Here is a 21,033-nt window from a genome sequence, read left to right as displayed (position 1 = left end):
AGTATTATGAAAGCTATCATCATATTTTTCAGGTTTCTTTTAAAAGTAGTGTATTGTTATTTCATTTGGAAGTGTCATCTTGACTAGTGTATTATTCAGATTTTTATAATTATAACAAAAATACCTGACAAGAACAACTTAGAGGAGGAAAACTTAATTTAGGGCTTATGGTTTCAGAAGTCTCAGTGCATGGAGAGCCAACTCTATCACTTATTCTGAGCCCTAGATGAAGCAGAACATCATGTTGGAAGGACAAAGAAGAGAAAAGTGGCTCAGTTTATGAAAGCCAGGTAAGCAGAAAGGAGAAGAAGCCAGAGACAAGATATATTCCAAGGGTAAACCCTAAGTGATCTACTTCCTCCAGCCATGCCCTACCTGTCTGCAGTTACCATCCAACAGTCCATTCAAAATGTTAGCCTGCTAAATGGATTAATCCACTAATGTTATAATCACAATCTAATCATTTCACCTCTCAGTATTTCTGCACTGCCTAACATGAGCTTTTGGGGGAGGTCACCTCATATTCAAACCATAACAATTATCATATACATGCATATTTTTGTTTCAGTTATTTTAGATTTACATTTTTACATGTACTAAATCAATGCCAAGATTTCTTTCTGGACATGAGATTTCATTAGCTCTATGAAGATTTATACAGAGACAACTTTTTCATCTTAATACTTTTGATGATGTCATGGTTACCTACTAAAATGTACATAAAATAAAGATATGTGTGAGAGTATAAGTATGTGAATGAATTTTTAATTGTATAAGCTTAAATTAATTTGATTTAGAAAGTAAATTCAACCATACAAGTGAGCAGACCAAAGTGAAATGACATACTGTTTTTCCACTTAGAAAAGAACTCGCAGGGTTAAGACTGTTGCTTCAGTAAACTAGTGTTAAATAGGCTAAAAGAGATAAGTTTTCCAGAAAGGAACAACAGTGAATCCTGAAAAGTTGAAGGGAATAGGAGATGAATTAACTCAAGTACATGGAAAAGGAATTCACAGTTCAAGAGTCTTGCAAGACTATGTTGGCAAGAATAGGAAATACCCCAGTAAGGTGACCATGAGGCTTGAGAGGGAGAAGGGTCATTTTGAGTAAGATAATTGAATTTGAAGAAGGCTGCAGGAGCCCATAGATAACTGTAAGGGTGGAAGTAAAGAATAGATTGGAAAGAGATTAAAGAGTTGTTTAACAGAAAATTTGCTAACAGTCTAGGTCTGTCTTCATCGCCAGTGCAGACTTAAAGATCTCATCAATGTGATTTACTATGGAGGAATGGGCCACTGGGATGAGGGACATTAGAAGAAAAGTAGTAGAAAAGAAAGGAACAGTTCTGTCTTTATCAAGTCAGTAATGAGATAGCCACAAATACTCTCAGTTAAATCAATAAGGAAAGTCCAGAGGGGCATAAACATTCTGTGCTGACAACATGACTTGATAACAATAGTGTCTCATGAAATTTGAATGTGCAACTTCTATCAAATACTATGCTATTCTGATCTTTGGTAGAAAGAGTGCATTATTATGGAATTATTTTAAAGTACTGAATAAGTTAATAATGATTTTGAGTGATAGCATTAAAAGACACTGAATAGGGAATTCCCTTTTACGTATTTTTGTCTCTTGAAAATAAGTCCTTGTTTTGATTTGTGCTGTATAGGGGGAAATCCAGTTCCTTTTACTACCATAAAAATGATGACAAAGAAAAAGTTTTGAACTATACATTCATAGGAAAAGATGGTTTCATAGAAAAAATCAGTGCTAAATTGGACTTAGCCATATTGACAGCAACATTCACACTACCCCATGACAAGGACACAAGTGTGCATTTTGTCAATGTGTAAGACACTAAAAGAAACAAACAGACTCTGCCAAGTTGCTTATAGTAACTAACTCAGAAAATGTGTTCTAGCTCCAGCAAGGATGGAAAGAAAACCTAATGCTTACTTACCAAAATATCATTTTGTTACACATATGAATTCTGTTAGGTTTCCTGGTATTTAGAGGTATTAGAGATATGTGTACTTTTTTTTCCAGGTGGTAGGGTTTTATTTAATTCTGGCATGATCCAGGTGTTTCTCTTGCATGCCTTCGAACACACATAAAAGGTCATTGAACCCAGGCATATATTAGAGTGCAAATATTTTTTGAATTATTGCTTTGAATTATTTTTTCAAATGTTTTATATTAGGAAGAATGTAAAATATGATTTCTAATACTTCTGCATTTTTATACCCATGTGGCTATTTTATGGAAAATTTAATTAGATTTATATTAGAATGTGTGTGTGTGTGTGTGTGTGTGTGTGTGTGTGTGTGTGTTTGTAAAAATTCGAGCTGTTTAGTAGTTGAAAAGATTTTGAAAACTCTTTAAGAAAGTCAAGGAAATAAAAGTAAGGAGTAAATGGCCCCTTTTTCTAAGTAATTCGGATTTAAGAAGGTCCAGGTTTTCATTTCAGTTATACCACCCAGATTTTCGGAAATTAAGTTCATACCTTCTCTTATCTGTTTTGAGGAGCAGAAATCAGAAAAGTTCCCATGGTATGTTAATGTCAATCCTAGGTGAATTGAAGAAGAAAGTGAGACAATGCATTTACTGAAGAATCCTGTACAATTTTATTTTAAACTAAGTAGCCCTTCTATAGTACTATATGAGTTCAAAGCACTTTTATATACACTATCATCTTTTACTCTAATGAAAATAAGTCCTAATTCCCTCTACACTTACACACTTGAAAAAGTTAGTTTATATAGCTATTTATGATAGTCATGTTGATTTGGCCTCATTCCTGTCTCTATTTTACATACTGATTTATACATTCTTCATTGTTTTTGTAAATTGTTCTCTTTAATTATGTATTTCCTAAGTTTCTTTAAGATTGTACTGAGCAACGTGAATTGTAACGTAATTTTAAAAATTGAAACAATAAAAAAGTAATATTTTAGTTTTTAAAAGGCAGCTTAAGTTTGAGACAGTGGTCTGCTTACCCATGTGATAACTAAAGTCTAATATCAGACTAAGTTTTTTCCCAAACTTTGTCCACAGTCCTTGGTTCTTGATGGCTATCTTTGTCACCTGATGCACAAATTAATGCATTCCCTAAAGTTAGTTTAGAGAGTGTAAATAGCCACAGGAAAACTTCTAATTACAGTGTGACTGCACTTTAGGAGGCTAGTGTCACAGGACCTTATCAACACAGAGCTCCAAGTTCAATGGCATGTGGCAAAACCAATACAAACAAAACAACCACCACCACACCAAAAATTCTGTCTTTGGTCCCTCTTGCTACATTTTTTCTGCTTAGAAGTTCAAAGTCTCCACGGTCCCCTTGAAGGATTATGTCCTTCTTCTCTGTCTAGTCTCTTCCTAATGCCAGTCCTATCCCACCTCCAAATAAAGGTCTGTGCTGTCATTTACACTTATTCAGTTTTAAGAAAAACTTGAATGAAGTTTCTTTTTGAAATGTATTTACTAAAATATAATAGTAATTGTAGAAGTTCACTTTTCAGTGTTATTTGTCAGAAATTAAGTTATATGCCATTTCTCATTTAAGCATTACAAAACCCTGTTTTTAGTATTAAAATGTCCCCATTTCACAAAAATGATGGTTGATTCTGACCATTTTCTTTAGAGAAAACTGGCACTTCTGGTTACATCTATAGTTGTATTTTCTATATGAGTGTATACAGTTAGAGAAGCTATGAAGGTCTTTTTTTTAACTAAAGGATTTATATCTTTCATTATAATTTCATTCTATACCTCTTTGAAAGGAAATACATTTTCATTGATGTTTCTATAGTTTAATTTGGTGAAAAACTGCTCTTTCTGAAAAATTTCTGAAGACACTGACAAATCAAATGTCAGTCTTTAAATGATTTCATGTGTTCAAATATTTATGGATTGGCAGAGGAAATTCTAAGAAGCAAAGAAACAAGAATTCAAGCAACAGTTGGAGACTAGTTTCTGAGGGGTTTGAAGGCTCTGAAAAGCAGTAGCTGGGGTCACTCTCATTTATCCAAGTCCAGGAGAGTGGAGAGAAGTTAAAGGGCCTTGGAGTTAAAAGAGAAATCAATGGAAGGGTAGGAAAGTGCATGTTGGAAAAGGTTTTTTAGGTTTAGGGTGAGGTAGGGGAACAAGCACATGACCAAAATGTAAGTTATCAAAGGAATAAAAAATAGAACTCTTTTCTCTAATTCGAGAGAGAACTTCTCTCTAATTAGGAGTTCACACTGTGTCTTACAGTTCTTCCTTAATCTGCTATGAAAAATAAGTCATTTGGCTTTATTATTGTTTGTTGGAGCAAGAGAAAAAAGTAAGAAAATTGAAATACGTCATTTATTTCTGAAGCTTTTCACCTGCTTTAGGGAGTGCTATCAAAATAACAGAAGGGGTTCAAAAATAAGGAGAATAAATTCTTCTATGCCTCAAAGTTTTAATAGCCAATAACAATTATAATTTGTAGTTGCCCCAAGCATTTTTTGTAAATTAAAGAAAATCCTCCGGTCACTGTCTCTGGCCCCCTGAATAAGAAACTTGGAGAGGGGTGATTCTCTATGTGTGTGTGTGTGTGTGTGCCTGTGTGTGTGTGTGTGTGTGTGTGTGTGTGTGTGTGTGTGTGTATACACCTTTTAGCAGTACTACACATTGAACCCAGGGCTGCTCTATATCCCCTGCCCTTTTAACTTCTTGTTTTGAGACAGAAATTTGCACAATTGCCCAGACTGGTCTTGAAATTTGAATCACTCTAGGAACGTGTGTATGTCTTTAGATGTGCATGTGTGTTTCTCTGCAGTAGACATTGGATCAAACTATATACCATAATGAAGGTTTGTAAAGCACTATGATTTTATGACTTTATTCTAAAATTGTTTAACTGACCATTTGGAAGTCTGAGTCCCTCTGCCTCAGACTCCAGACTAGCTGGAATTACAGGCATGTTCCACAATGCCCACTGGGTCATGTTTTAACAAGTTCTCTAGGTGATTTTTTTATATATTCTGAAGTGCGCGAACTGCTGAGTTAAGGTAGTACTAGGCGCTATACAGATAAATGCCCAGTCCCAGTAGCTTAAGTGGATGAAGTTAATTTCTGATTAGATAGGAGCACAGGGTTGTGATGCTCCTTGAGAGGATGTCTTTCCTCCTAGGATGCAATGTCTTGTTTTCTGTCTCTGCCATCATGCAAACATGCCTCTACATATCTTGAGGATCATTTCCACTGCAGTAGACATTACTGGGATAATAAGGCTGGGATGTAGGCTGACTTTGTGCTTGAAAGCAAGAGAAGGTCAGTATGACCAGTTAGCTGTCTTTGCCAAGCATAAGCTTATATATGGAAATTTGTGCTGCAGTTTCTTTATTAAACTATATATTTTTCTATCCACATAGCTCTGTTTATTTGCAACATATGTTCATAACTTATTTTCCGTTTCAACACTCTACTGTTATGTTAGATGCTGTGGTGCCTTCTTAAAAACATCACAGTTAAACCTCAAGAATATCCTGTCTTTTAATTTTCAACTTTAATGTAAATTGCTGTGACTATTCAGGCTACACAGTAGACACATGTTTTTCAATTAGCTTACTCAGTGGAAATTTTTACTTCTGTGGGAATAATAAATATTTTTGTCACCTTTTATATGCCAAGACTATAAAACTATGGGGAACATATCCTTGTATAAGCTAGAAGATCCACAGATGGATTTTAATAAACATTGTTCTTACTCTAAATGCTAGAAATATCATCTTTAGACAACCTACCAATTGCATTGGTAAGTCTCCTTTCCTGACTCTTCAAAAAGCAAGCTCCTTTTCCTTCATTTTTGAATTTCTGCCAAAAGATAAAGAGCATGAGTTTTTCAACTTGGTCTTTGGAGAGATACAACCAAACAGGCAGATAATTTAATAATACTGCTTGACCTCTTTGTCATATTGATTTATTTATTTACTTATAGGAGGAGAATGTATACATTGAAATGTTCTATTAAATGAAGTTATGGAATCATCTTAGGAATATATGTATGTGTGCATGTGTGTGTGTATGTGTGTTTCTATGCAGTAGACATTGGAATAAACTGCATACTATGTTGAAGATTTGTAAAGCACTATGATTTTATGATTTTATTCTAAATCCATTTAAATGACAACCTGAAAGTATTTGAAATAATATGTCTACATTAAAATTTGAAAACCTCATTTTCATAAATCAAAAATATTGCATTAGATTTCTGGAAATTCTCTTGACTCTGTCCTATATTCTAATTAGTAACTATGTCTATTGAAAATATAAATATTTTCCATTTGTCTTGACTGGCCATTTTTCTTCATAATTAGTTACTTAATAAAAATTGACATAAATATTATTCCTAGGTTTTCTAAACTTAAAAAATTCATCTCAAATATTTGTTAAGTATTGCTAATACTGACAGCATCAATAAATATTCATTGAATAATTAAAAGCATTATTGTCCTGTCTAGCTTCATGTTAGACATAGATTTGCTGCTCAAGAGAAAACATGTATGATAAAAATTAATATGAAAAGTAAATAAATTTCACTTTCAGGGTTGATTTGAAACTGCTAAGTAATTAATCTAGGGGCAAGTAACACAATATGTGTGTGAAATCTACCATTGCTTTATAGATTTTTCACTTTTAAAACTCTTTATTCAGATGAGATTTATTACTTCCCTCCTATTTATGTAAGCAATAAGTGTAAGCTTCAAGTTTTGAGCTATAATTATGTGTGTGTGTTTGTGTTTGTGTTTGTGTGTGTGTGTGTGTGTGTATGATCAATTAAAATAGAGAATTCAAGCCAAATCTGTATTTAAATATAACACTTCATTTTCCTTAGGGTTTAGTCTTTATTTTTCTTGGTGTAGTTACTTATTGTATAAAGAAAATCATATCTTACCTTTATAATCTTGGCTTTCTCTTAGTAAGGAATATCATTTGTCTTTATTTTCTTTAGTAATTTCTCACTTCATTAAATCTCCAAAGAATGACCTAATTAATCCTATCTCCAAAGGAAGTTTGAAACCATACATTTGTCTAATTTGTGAATGTTATTCTACATTTTCCCACTACCATTTTAGCTTACAATAAATGCTTAAGGACTTCTATTATCTTTTTGTTTTCTTGCCTGTCAGTAAACATAACAATAAACTATTTTAGAAGACAGACAAAAATCCTGTGTTTCACATCTTTTGTTATTCTTACAATATTCTAGAAAAATAACCATATGAATCTCTTTTAACTATCTTATAGATGAAGATATTAAAGAGAGTTATGAGTAGCGGATATAGGCAAAGCAGACTAGGGAATTCTCAAGCCTAAATTGTTAGTTAGCTTTTGTTGATTCTTCACTAGGATACATTTCACATTTTCTCTCCCTTATTTTTAAAATATTAAAAATTGTTGTGAATTTCCAGATGCAATCACATGATCCTTGACAAATGCACCAAAAACATGTCAGAGAAAAGATAGCCTTTTAAATAAATATGCTGGGGAAAATTTCATATCCATATGTAGAAGAAGAAACTAGATCTGTCTCTCTCACTTTGCATAAAAATAAACTCCAAATGGATTAAAGACCTAGCAATTAGACCAGAAACTTTAAATTGCTAGGAGAAAATTTAAGTTCAACAATCTAACATATTGGCACAATGATTTCCTCTATAGAATTCATGAAGCTCAAAAACTAATATCAAGAATTAACAAACAGGACTGCATCAAACAAAAATTCTGCATAACAAAGGAAAAAAGAGAATCTACAAAATAGAAGAAAATTATTCTCAATTACTCTTCTGACAAGATTAATATCCAGAAATATAAAGAGCGTAAGCCCCTGCCCCCTGCAAAATGATTCAGTCAATAAGTGGGCAAGTGAACTAAACAGATACTTCTCAAAAGAAGAAATACAAATGGCCAACAAATAGATTTAAAAATATTCAACATTTATAATGGAAATGCAAATCAAAACTACACTCAGTTTTCATCTCCATCCAGTTAGAATGGGAACCATCAAGAATACAAATAATCAGGGCTGGGGATGCAGCTCAGTGGTGGAGCACTTAATTAACATGTATATGCAAGGCATCAGGGTTCTATCTCCAGTGCCACAAAGAATCAATCAATCAATCAAATAAGAATATGAATAATAATAAATGCTTGAGAGTATATGGAGAAAAAGGAACACTTTTACATAGTTGATGGGATTGTAAAGTAGTACAACTACTATAGAAATAAGTTTGGAGTTTCCTTAGAACAGTAGGAATGAAACCAGCATATGATCAAGCCATCATAAATACACTAAATTGTTTAGAATAAATACACTCCTGGTATTTATTCTAAACAATTAAAGTTGGCATACTATAGTAATATATGCATACTCACATACTCATGCCTGTAGCATTATAATTCATAATAGCCAAACTATGGGACCAGCCTATCTGTCCATCAATAGAAGAATGGATCAGACAATAATGTAATGTATATATATATATATATATATATATATATATATATATACAATTAAGTTATATTCAAACATAAAGAAAAATGAAGTTGAATCATTTGAAAGAAAGTGGATGTGAATTTGAGAGAATTATATTAAGCAAAATAAGTCATACTCAGAAAATCAAGATTGGTATAATTTCTCATACATGGAAGCTAGAGAGGGAAAAGAAAATAGCTGAGGGAAGGGGAAATCTCATGAAAAAAAAAGAGGGACCTATATATTAGAGGAGAGGGGATAGAGAAGAAGAGAAAGTAGAGTATGTATATCAAAATTGACCCAATTATATTGTTCTATTGTGTGCATGTATAAATATATAATTACTCTCACTATTATATATAATTATAAGGCACCAATAAAAAAGGTTGTTGCAAATTTCAACTCCCCCAAATCACTCCAAAACTTTAAAGTTTCTAAAATAAATTTTTTTCAGATATAAGAGAAAATGAAAAATATAATCCAGAATTTGACAAATAGAAGATTCTTTTAAAAAGTAAGTTGGTTCCATATATATAAAGGATGATGGACATTAGAGAAGGATTAGAGAAGGAGTTTCATCCAATGTTTCTGCAATTTTGTTTAAGACACAACTATTTACCATTAGAAGCTAATACTTTTAGTGCTACTCCAAGCCTATAGTATTGAGGGTTACTTAAATTTCATTTGCAAGCTATTTTTCCTAACTTGTTTTAAACTTCTAATAAATGCAACCACAGGCAATAGATATATTTTTGGAAACTTAAAAGATTCTAACTGTATTTATTGGTTTCAAGTTTTGACCAGCACATACTTGGAACTTTCATATTGCTTTAAACTTTGTCAAGTGAGCACCAATTAATTTTAAAAGAGAGAAATGAAAACCAGTTTTCTTTCCTACTAGATGTTACAAAACAAGAAGTCTGGATACAAAATACCTTATGAGATAAATGTGCTCATTAAAAACCATTTAGGATGATATTTTACTAAACATATTAATAAGGAGTTGAAGATTATATATATAATGCAAATCTATAATATAATATCATGATAGAGGAGTAAGTGGAGACTTTAGCTACAGAGTAAACTTGAAAAATAATCATTTTATAATGATCTGATTATACCATAAGATTGTTATCCATGAAACTGGAAAGGCATATATCTTCCATTGATACCAGTAGATATATTTTTTTTCACTTTTATTATGTTATGTTAGTCATCTTGAAATAAAAATATCCAATACATTTTTAAAAAGCTTTTATGGTGACAAAGCTTTATTATTACAAATAATTTGTCTCAATATATTTGTCTTATGAAATAAATTAACTAGAAAAACTCTATTAATTCAAAAATGGGTAAGTACATCCACCTTCTTGTCCTCAAACCTCATGTTAGAAGCCTGGACTGCAGCCTCCCTGTTTTCTGAGGGCAATGATTTGTATTACAATCATCTGACAATTTCTTTTTTTATTGGTTATTCAAAACATTACAAAACTCTTGACATATCATATTTCATACATTTGATTCAAGTGGGTTATGAACTCCCATTCTTACTCCAGATACAGATTGCAGGATCACATCATCTGACAATTTCTACTTCAAAAGTCCTTTTGGAGAAAACCAAGTTTCCAAAATTTAGTCTTTCGTTAGTGTTACTTTCATTAATTTCTCCTTGCTTTTCTCTCTTCATGACAAACCTAGAAACAGAATGCTTTTAAGTTCTGACAATTAAAGCTTCCAAGTGAAAAATTATTTAATGAGCAAGAAAAAAATAAACTTAGAAAAATAGCAAACTCTTTGTCACTTTGAACTGATGCCATCATGTTCCTGTAACAAAATGAATCGAGGTAGTAGCTGGATTTTTAAGCAAATTTTTAAAATTACACATATTTCTAGCACTTGGGCATATGTGCTTGCAATTTTGTGAAGTTGTACACATTTGCAACACTATTTATTTGAAATGTTTTGACTTCTAAAGAGTACGTTATATGCACATTCAAATATATACACAAAAATAATTTCAAAGTCATGTATAAATAGCCATGGCTCATTTTCTTCTCTCCATCTACAAAGTAACAGGTAATTATTGCTGTAGGCTGGACTCAGGTAATTCACCAGTACTTTGTAATTATGTGTTAAGAGATAGGATTCCATACCTTAATCTTTTTTGTTGAGTTTCTTCAAGCCCCAGCTTGTATCATTCAAACTTGTCTCTCTGTGAAGTGGGACAATAAGTAATTCACAGCTATTTCACATTAAGACATTATGGGATGGATGTTTGGTTGATCCACTAGTTGGCCAAATATTTTTGGTGCAATTCATATGATTTCAAGTGCACCTCTAGAATTTATGTTAATAATGAAATCATAGCCCAATTACATGAAATGGTAATTTAGCAATTTGAATAAGCTGATTTTTCTCTAGAGAACAATTTCTTTTTCTAGCATTTCAAAATTTATACAATCTTTGTTAAGATCCATATTAAGGAACATGAAACAGGAGGCAAGCCAGTTGGGTTGGCAAGATGCTATGAACTTATCAATGACATATCAGGCTGAAGCAATGTTCAGTCACTTTCAGATAGATTCCTAAACATACGTGAACTATTCTGTCACCCCCCCCCCCTGTATATTTGGCAAAGATTATTTGCCTCTCTTAATAAAAGAATAGAAAGATCTCATCAATTGGAATAGTAATACAAATGTTTGTAGGCATATACGGACTAGTAAGCGCTGGAGGAAAAATAGCTGCCAAATAGTTGGCTTTTTAGTGGCCTCTAATTTTTATGTTACATATTCAAAGCTACTTGTGGCAAAGTATGACATTCAGGAAGAGAGACAGGACAATTTACCAATTGCTTTTTTTTTTCTTTAAATATTTTACAAAGTCAAGTAATTTCTCCATCCCTTTCGAATTACAATTTTGTGGATATTAGGTTGTATTGACAGATCTAAATAAATTAACTTCGCAAATGAAACAAAATTTCATGACATTCGAATGGGTTTTCTTGTTGCTAAAGCAATAAGCTATACTGACACAAATCTGAGTGTAACATATGGTCTCAGCCTTAGGCCAGGGTGTTCCATTTGAATTATTCCAGGCTTTTCCTTACAGTGCCGTGCTTCAAGCATGAATCCAATTACCAACTGCAGCCAGGCAATTGAGAGGCTGCAGGAGAAATCTCTAATAGATGGGGAGGGGGGTAAAGGACTATGATTTGTGTGGTAATCAGCAAGAGAAGGTCAATTGTAATAGAATAGACTGGTTTCCAAGACAGAGCTAATGTAGGATGCCTTCCCCTCCATGGAGGGATGCTATCAATAGATTTGTTGTTTTCATTACCAAGAGTGTCACTTACTGACAAGATGAATAAAGAAAGTGTGAGAAGGCCTGTTGATGGATCAGGTGATTAAAACCTAGGTTGTGGTGAGCAATTAGCAAACCGATGACCTGTTTGAGGACTGGGAATGAGAGGTTAAAAGAAAGAAGCTATGCAAATGTCTACCTGAAAAGATCCTTTGTGTTCCTTAAGATTAATGGTCAAGCCCTGGGATTCTTAATAGGAAGGCTGAATAAACATGCATCTCCCCAAGATGAAATACTTGTTTTTTATTATAGAATTTCTTCTCTGTAGAGAAAAATAAAAATAAAAAGCCATATTCTACATATTATTATTATTATTATTATTATTATTATTTCAATCTGATTTTTTAAACTGATGTAAAGATTTCAGAACCCTGTAAGCTCCAGCAACCAAGGAACACTTTTGGTTCTCTATTTTTCCTTTAGAGTCCTGTGTCGTGTCAATTACATAGCCAGATGATTCTTCTTATGAATTATAATAAAAGCAAAAACAAATGGTACTGTGAATCTAATAAACCAAAATGCTTTTACCAGAAATATCGGGTATCATTTTTATAAAGATAAATCTGAGGTTTAAAGAATGACTTATCCAAGGCTAATCTTTTCCAAGTTTCTGCCTCCACTTTGGCTTCTTGGCATGAGCCTATTAGACTACTATGGGGTACTTCCTTTTTAAAGCTTGTTCAAGGGCACTGTTCTTCCACCCTTCAATCAACAAACATGCAATGGTGTACTTTGCTACAGACAAGATAATCTTCAATGACTGGGTTTATTGCTAGAGACAGTCAGAAAGGAAACACAAAGCCTAACAATTAAACTAGACAATACCACCATATAAAAACCATACTTTATCAATAATTAAATGAACAAAAGTACCTCCCCCTTCTTGTACAGCATGTTTTTGTGCATTTTTTACTTCACAGGAGTCTTCAAATCCTACAGATATAAAATGCTTTCAAAACAACACCTTCATGCAGTAAGGATCTCTTTCCCTGTTGTAAGCACTCATTTACCTGAATTAATCTGCTAAAACTCAGCCATAAAGTAAATTACTGAGAAGGACCAAAGGACCTTCAGATGCAGTCAGCTGTGACGGAAAGACCTATTGCTAATAGGACAAAATATGTCTGTGTAAGCGCTCTAAAATTTTAGTTAAATATCAAAAGCCATTTGACTAATAAAATAATTGTGTTAACAGAGCCATCCGTGACTTTTTGGCAGGTTGTAAATGAAGGGTGGCTTTGGTAGTAGCCTTCGCAATGTGGAACAGCCATCTGCTTACCATATTTGATTGCTGTTCATTCTGTAAGAGCTCTCCTGCTTCCAGCACTTACAAGTGATTAGCTGCTGCCCAAGGATCTTGATGTGGTGCTCTCACAGGGCAATTATAAGAGAGGGTCCGTGAGAGCTTCAGGAAGGCAGCGATATGCTTTGTTAGCAGCAACATTTGAGTCAAGATTTAAAGCACAACAAATCATATAAACATGTCTCTAGGAAAAATAGGAAGGATTTGTAAGACAGATGTCAGAGGAGGAAAAATACTTATTTACTACCATCATTTTTTCTACTACATTTTTTACAAGTTAAAGAAATTAGGTTTCACAGTTTTCTGGGGTAGGACATTTTGTGGTTAGAAAAAGTTTTTAATTGCTTTTGTCACATGCTTCCCTCAGCGCTTTATTTTCCCAGCAGCTAACAACTGCCTTTATTGGTTATTTGGTGAGCATAGCCCCTGGCTCCAGTGAAGATTTTAATTTTTTTTTTTTTTTAATATTGGGCTGCTCATGAAGCTTCTCCTATTGCTGTAAAGGAACACTCTGGAATTCTTTGACTTCCTCAAGCAATTTTACTTCTTCTTGTAAATTTAGTAATATGTTCTTATTAGACATTTTTGAGATTATTCAGTAGAATTTTATGTTCAAAGAACCTTTTTTTTCTTAACAAATATGTTAAAGAGACAAAGTTTATGTACATTCATCCTTTCCCTCCCTTTCTGACAATTTTCTTTTCTTAAAATCACATACAGGTTTTGTAAGCTACTGTGAGAGTTCACTATAATGTTTGTTATACAACAGAATGTAGTTTCAATGACATTTTGTTTTCCTTTTTGTTCTATCACTTTTCAGCAGGTGTACCCAGCTAGATAATGTTTTCTTATTTATAGATCTCGAGTAAATGATGAACTGAACTATGTGCATGATTTTTTATAAGCACCTGTTAATCTACTGTTTTCCAAAAGAAAATATAACATTGGCTTTTTATTTAAACAATATAACAATATAACATTGGATTTTATTTAAACAATGAGTGTAATAGAAGATGTCTCCTTGTAGAGAACACAGAGACTCAGATTACACACACACCATCAATAAACAGTCAATATTTTTGATTAATTTTTTTCTTTAAGTAATCAAATTGGGGAAGGTGTGAAGCAAATCAGTGGACATTTTAACTAAATTACAGACACGACCAGGAAAAGCTTGTCACCTAGGGATGGAACGCCATAAAGAAAGTTTTATTGTGCTGGTACACTCTGACCTCAATAATAACTACAAAAAAAAAAAAAAAAGCTCTGTAAGTGGAACTATCAGAAAAGTGAGGTGCCAGTCAATAATGTTCTGTACTCAAAGTCAACTGAGCCAACTTTACACAAGAATCTTCAAGTATCATTTATCTGGTAGTGAGGTTTTCACAAGCAATAGTTTAGAGTTCAAATGAATGTCTAAAATGGAGGACATTAGTTAGGAAGGAAATGTCTTGCTCATATGAGCATGATATGCAAAATTATTGCTATGGTATAGATATGAGGTGTTCCCCAAAGGTCCATGTATGAGAAAAAGCTAGAATGTTCAAAGTGAAATGATTAGATTATGAAAGTGGATTAACCCATTGACATAGATTAACTGGGTAATTATAGGCAGGTAGGATATGGCTGGAGGAAATACTGGAGGTGTGTCTTTGGGGTTTATATTTTGTCCCTCTCTCTTTGCTTGTGGGTTGTCATCAACGGAGCAGCTTTTCTCCACCATGATGTTCTGCCTCCTCTCAAGCCCAGAACTCTGGAGTCAGCTGACGATGGACTGAACTTCTGAAACTACGAGTCAAAATAAACATTTTCTCTTCTGTTTTGTCCATATCAGATGTTTTGGTCACTGTGACACAAAGCTTATTAAAACAATTATCTTAGTGGAAATTTTTATAAATTTTATTTTAAACTTAAACTCTAGGATGATCTTTCCCCAGTCAATTGTATGTGTACATATAGTTTCTTCTCCAAAATTTAAAAATTAGTATCCTGTACTTATTTCCAGTTTTGGCATATTTTGTGTTACTTAAACCAAATGGCTTAATATTATCCATCAACTGAAATTAATCAAAGCCAAGAAGACAAACCTAATTAATAGGACAATAACCAAAAAGATTTACTCATCTATTGTTCCGGAAGTGGAGTTCCTGAGGGGAGATCGCAAATCTACTAAATTTTGAAATAAAGACTCTCCCAGAAAGACAAATGAAGCCCTGAGTATTGATTACACACTAGAGGGAAAGGACTAACTGGATTAAAATTCTGAAAGTGAGGACTTAAATTTGAAATAGGAAGTTGCCATTATGATGTTTATTCAGGGAAATAAGAAGTCAGAGGCCAAACTTTCCAGGATATGAGTGCAAGCCTTCAAATAACAACATTTGAGAAAGGAGGTGAAAACAGTATTAAAGGCCAGCACATAATATCAGGTGAATCAACAGCTCCTCAAAAAATTTCTGAAATAAGGAAAAGAGAAGGAAAAAAAGAAAAACATGAAAAGAGTTGGATTTCCAAATTACTGACCATTACACCCAGGTGTTCTCTGAATACCTCATAGTGCTCAGTGCTAGGGAAATAAGATTGTATAAAGCCTGATTTTGAGGGCAAAGGATTTCAGTCTAGCTGTAGGGAACAAGAAAAACTAAAACTAAATTAAAACATGATGACTATAAAAGAAAATCCTAGAACATGATAACTGTGATAGAAAATTCTGAAAAATAGTACAAAGTCAGATTAAAACAATTATATCAAAGATATAAGTTGTCAGTACATTTTTTTTGAAAGATAGAACTTCCAAATACATGGGTTCCTCTCATGCCCTATTCATCATTATTTTTTGATTGCTTGTTTTCACAAAACAGAGTGTTTCCTTCAAAGGTCAAGATTAAAAATTAGCCACACCTAATATTTATATATTCTACTGTCAAATGTAAATTAGTAAATAACCAAGTAGAAAGTAGCTTTCTTCTTTTGGTTCTTCTGAATGGGCATAGCCCATTTCCTCCTTAGATTTGGACACACTTGGTCCTGTTCTCTATCAGAGGTCATCTCTATTGCTAAAACAGAGTGTTGAATTATTTATTCAGTTGTTGCATATTAGGTCCTGGGGAGTTAAAAGATCTGGACAAGTACAAAGTCATACACTACATTCTATTATCCTTTATTAGTGGGAAATTGAAGTCTGGAGATCAATATTAAGCCAGTCCCTAAAATCTGCTTGTTCTATGATAGGGACCCCAAACTGACCTTTGATCAAGTTGTATTAGAAGGATTTTCCCTTGTTATTTGTTAAATAAATATCTGAATTTGCATTGTTTTTCTTTATAGTTAAGATATGACATCAGTCTTTTCAAAGAACTAACGACAAAGAGAGTCAAGTTCCCATTTAAGTAGGAAGAATATATTTTGTATATTAAGGTCCTGACATTTGGCATCTAGTGTACAGTAGTTTATAGTGATTAATATGCTAGCATATCACATGTCAAAGGGTTTTTTCATTGAAGATTGTGGAGGGCAAAAGGAAAGATGGATGAAAGCTCAAATTTTTCAGATGTTGTTGGTTACCTGTTCTTCCTAAGGCAATTTTACTTAAGTACCCCAGGGAGCAAGAACAGTGACTCAAAACACAAGATTTTTTCAGTCTTGAAGTAGAATATGTGAATATACACTGGCAAACATATTGAAGGATTTGATACATTCAACAACCTCTGGGACAATATTTGTGTATACTTTCTTGTTCATCACACAAAATACATCTGCTGCTTCTGCCCTATCTTTCTGTATATATATTATTAAGTACCATCCTATGCAAATATATTCACCCACTGAATGCAAAAGGATGATTACCATAATGATTCTGAAAATGTTCTCATTGCAGAAAGGAAATCCTATTTCTCAAGGGCACATAGTTTTGCCCCTTAATATATGTTTTTGAATTTCCAATATAAATACCTTCATCTCTCTCTCCCCTGAAATTATTAATGACACTTTTGCAAAGCTAAGCTATATTTGCCTCTTCATAAAAAAGTCTTAATAATGTTCTTTGTTACATCACAGTTGCAGAGTAACCATAGCAACCAAGTAACTGAAATAGTTATTACTATGTCCCTTCCATGTCTAGAATGTGCAAGCGTTCGAAATATTATTAAAATGCATTAAGAAATATACATCACAGCTTTGAAAATATCTTAATTTTTGGACAATGCCCTTCAAGTCATTTTGCTTGAATAAATCATTATTAAAATTAGAATTAAACTTTTCTAATATATCTCTACACTGAATCATCCAGAAGCAATGAAAATAATATTGGTTAAAAATTACAGATAGCATCAAAGATGGTCTGGTGTGGGCACACTCATTATTCATGAAAACTTGGCTGCTTTGGGTCATCTTTTAAGAAGGACAAGCTGGTATCCTGGGTCTCCTGGACCCAAGAAAATCATATTCTGGGGTTTTCCTAAATCAAAATTTGTCAGACCCTCTTCTTTTGTTTTTACTCTTTAGTTATGGACCATAGTCTGCCTTTTCTTCATTTTTCAAATAAAAATAAAAGTAGAATAATTTCAGATTTAGACAAAAGTTACAAAAATAAATCGGTTTCCCCCAATCCTAACCCTGTTTCAATTTCCTCTAAAAGTTTCATCTTACATTACTGTGGTATATATATCAAAACTGAGAGAACATCATTGGCATATTATGTTGACTAGAATGTGGATTTTATTTGTATTTCATCAGTTATTCTACTAATGTCCTTTTTATGTCCCAAGATTTAATCCAGACTATTTATATATCATGCTCCTTAAATCTCCTCAGGTCTCTGAAAATTTATCAGTCTTCCTTTGATATTCAGCCTTAAGGTGTATTGTGCAGAATGTCCCTTAATTTGAATGGCTGAAGCTTGTACAGCGTTAGCCTTGAATTATGAGTTTGGGGGAGAATATTGAGGTGATGGCCTCTTTATACCACATCATATCAGATGCACATGGGAGCATGATATAGCACTCTTGGTGTCAACTTTGGTAATTTATTTAATGTTTCCAGTCTTCTCTGTGAAGATGTTATTTGGTCCTTTCATAATCTATTCTTTGGAAATGAGTCCCAAAGCTCAGCCCTATATCTAAACAAGTCAAGTTTAAATTCTACCTCTAGAAAGAGCAGTTATCTACTGATATTAATTTGGAATTCCTTTCCCTTCCCTCATTTATTTATTTATTCAGTCACCTATTTTTATCAGTTTGGATTCATGCATATTGCAATCCAACTCTGGATTATTTTTTGTACAAATTGTTCCAGCTTTGGCCAGTGGGGGGTTCTTTCAGGTTGACTCCTGAGTGTAATGGACATGGCCGTGTCTTTTTGATTTTTAACTGTTTTGTAGAATTTTCAGGTTCATCTTTTATTTTCCCCGCTTGCACTCTAGATGAATCCTTTGCAAAAAAGCCATGTTTTTTTTTTTTTGAGAATAGTGTTTAGAAACCAAGTTTTGGTTATAAGGTGAGTGGTAGATTATATTTTGTAGTCAAACTGATTTCTGCCGCTTCAACATTATCCTTCAACAATACTATTAATGCTCATTTGATTGATGTGGAGACAAGGAAAACCAAGGACTCTGCTTTGCTCCTATTTGTCTCAATTTATAGTGGCTAACTGGAAATTACACACACACATACACACATACACACACACACATATGTTATCCATCTACTCCTGTTCTGGTTTCCTAATCAGAAAAGTGTGGATTTAATTATACACACACATACACACACACACATTTATTTACTTTGGAATCACTTAAAAATTCATGTTTTCACTTTCGTAATATAAAAGATCACAATTTCATAATAATAAAATATTTGTGGAAAGCAAATATCACTTTGTTGGTATTTGCTCTAGGTGCAAATAGATTTACTGACTAAAATTACAGTGTTACTATTTTGTACTGTAAATAATAGACAGTCATTTAAATCTGACAGCAGGGCAATGTGAAGGTTCTAGTTAGCTTTCTTGTAAATTTCTTGGCTATTGTTCTTTTTTGCCAAATGTATAATGTGAAGTCAAGCCACGTAGCCTCAATAATCTACCTCCAAGAGCATAGAGAAAGATATATAACCCCAGCCTGTGTGTGTGTGTGTGTGTGTGTGTATTCTTGAACATTATTGCCATTATTGCCTTTTATCAAGAAAGAAATATTTTTCAAAAGTTGCCAGACTTCTCCTTTTTCCTCACAGAGCAGAATACTATTCACCTATTCACTAAGCCAAATGTCATCGATGGCAAACGTTGATCAACTTGACGATGCTATTTAGACACTAGCCAATATTTATTCCCTAGATTTCAAGAAGCAGGTGTCACACCTTCCTTAGACCATTGATACCCAAATATATCTGAATAAAAGTAAAACTGCATGAACAAGAGCCAAATGGTGAATGATATCTGGCCATTATGTTATAACATTATATTCACATAATGTAAATGTCAAATACTCTTATTATGGAAAAAATTTAGAAGTATTTTTATATTCTCAGAATATTTCTTTATTATCCCCAAATAATAAAAAAAATATGCAAACTGTGATCCTTAATTTTTAATTCTGGTGGAGCACATTGATTCAGGTGATGGTGGTGCAGGTATAAATCTGCTGGACATAGTTGTATTCTTTGGGACTCAGACTGATGATAAGGGATAGGGAACATAAATACATCAGAGGAAGGATATTAAAATGAAGTTTTATCAATATAGTCCTTCAAAAATACTAAAAATGCTGGAGAAACATTTCTTAATCTTTTCTTGAATCTGTATGGTATGTGTGTGTGTATGTATGTTTACATGTGCGTGCATGCTGGTGAATTTTAGTTTTCAGTACTCTGAATAAATCACCAGCATTTGAGAATACTGATGGCTGTGTTCATCTGTGCACTACAGTGCATTGTTCTGAAGCTTCATTCTGCCCTCTAGAAAGCTGCATGAATCATAGACTTTCTTGGAAAATCTATTATCTTTGAAAAATGCATTAAAATGTACATAAAAAGGCAAGTATAGAGGAAGCTCTGTCAGTCCAATTCATATTAGGTTGATTAGTGAGAATTAGTTGGTCATTTTAGTCAAATTTAGTAGGAAAAGATATTCTCATGATTCCTTATACATTATTTTAATTGCCATTTTAGTTAATATCTTAGGGATGAGATACAGAACTTAAAAGAAATGGATTCACTCTCATTATAGCTGTAGCAACTGAAGGAAATGAATCTTTATTATCTATATATGTGTAGCACCTATAGAGTTTGTCTTTATAGTGGATGTCTTTTTAAGTACTGCCCAGAACAAATATAGCTTGCTTTAGTGAGGAAAATCTGAAACTAAACAGCCTGGGCTCATAAATCTGAATCTACTATTAGTAGTTGAGTGACCTGGGCCAAGTTAACTTCTCCTGCCCTGGTTTCCTCATTAGAAAAGTGTAGATAATAATAATATTCAACTTCTGGTTTATTGTTCTCAAAATATGACTTAATATATGCTGGAATCAGTTCCTGGCACAGTGTAAGAGTAATGGTAGAAATAAATAAATTGTAGAAACCAGATGCAAAAGAGTATGATTGTTATTGCAATTATGTCTTTGATAAGTAAAAAAAAATTAACTCCTTTCTGTTCAAAATTGTTGTGACAAAATGTGTAGAAAATGCTACATATAAACAAATAAATGCGAAAGATAAGAATTCTTTTGTTTTTAAAGTGAGGTGAAAGAAAGATTTTCCATTTTGTAAATAGTTATTTTGTTGTTAATGTGAGGGAAGTATTGTTTTTTTAACAGTAGAATAGATTTTTTATTTAATAGTTATTTTTTAGTTGTAGTTGGACATAATACCTT

Source organism: Urocitellus parryii, chromosome 2, assembly GCF_045843805.1.
Source record: "Urocitellus parryii isolate mUroPar1 chromosome 2, mUroPar1.hap1, whole genome shotgun sequence".
NCBI classification, from domain to species: domain Eukaryota; kingdom Metazoa; phylum Chordata; class Mammalia; order Rodentia; family Sciuridae; genus Urocitellus; species Urocitellus parryii.
Note: the sequence above shows the minus strand (reverse complement) of the source record.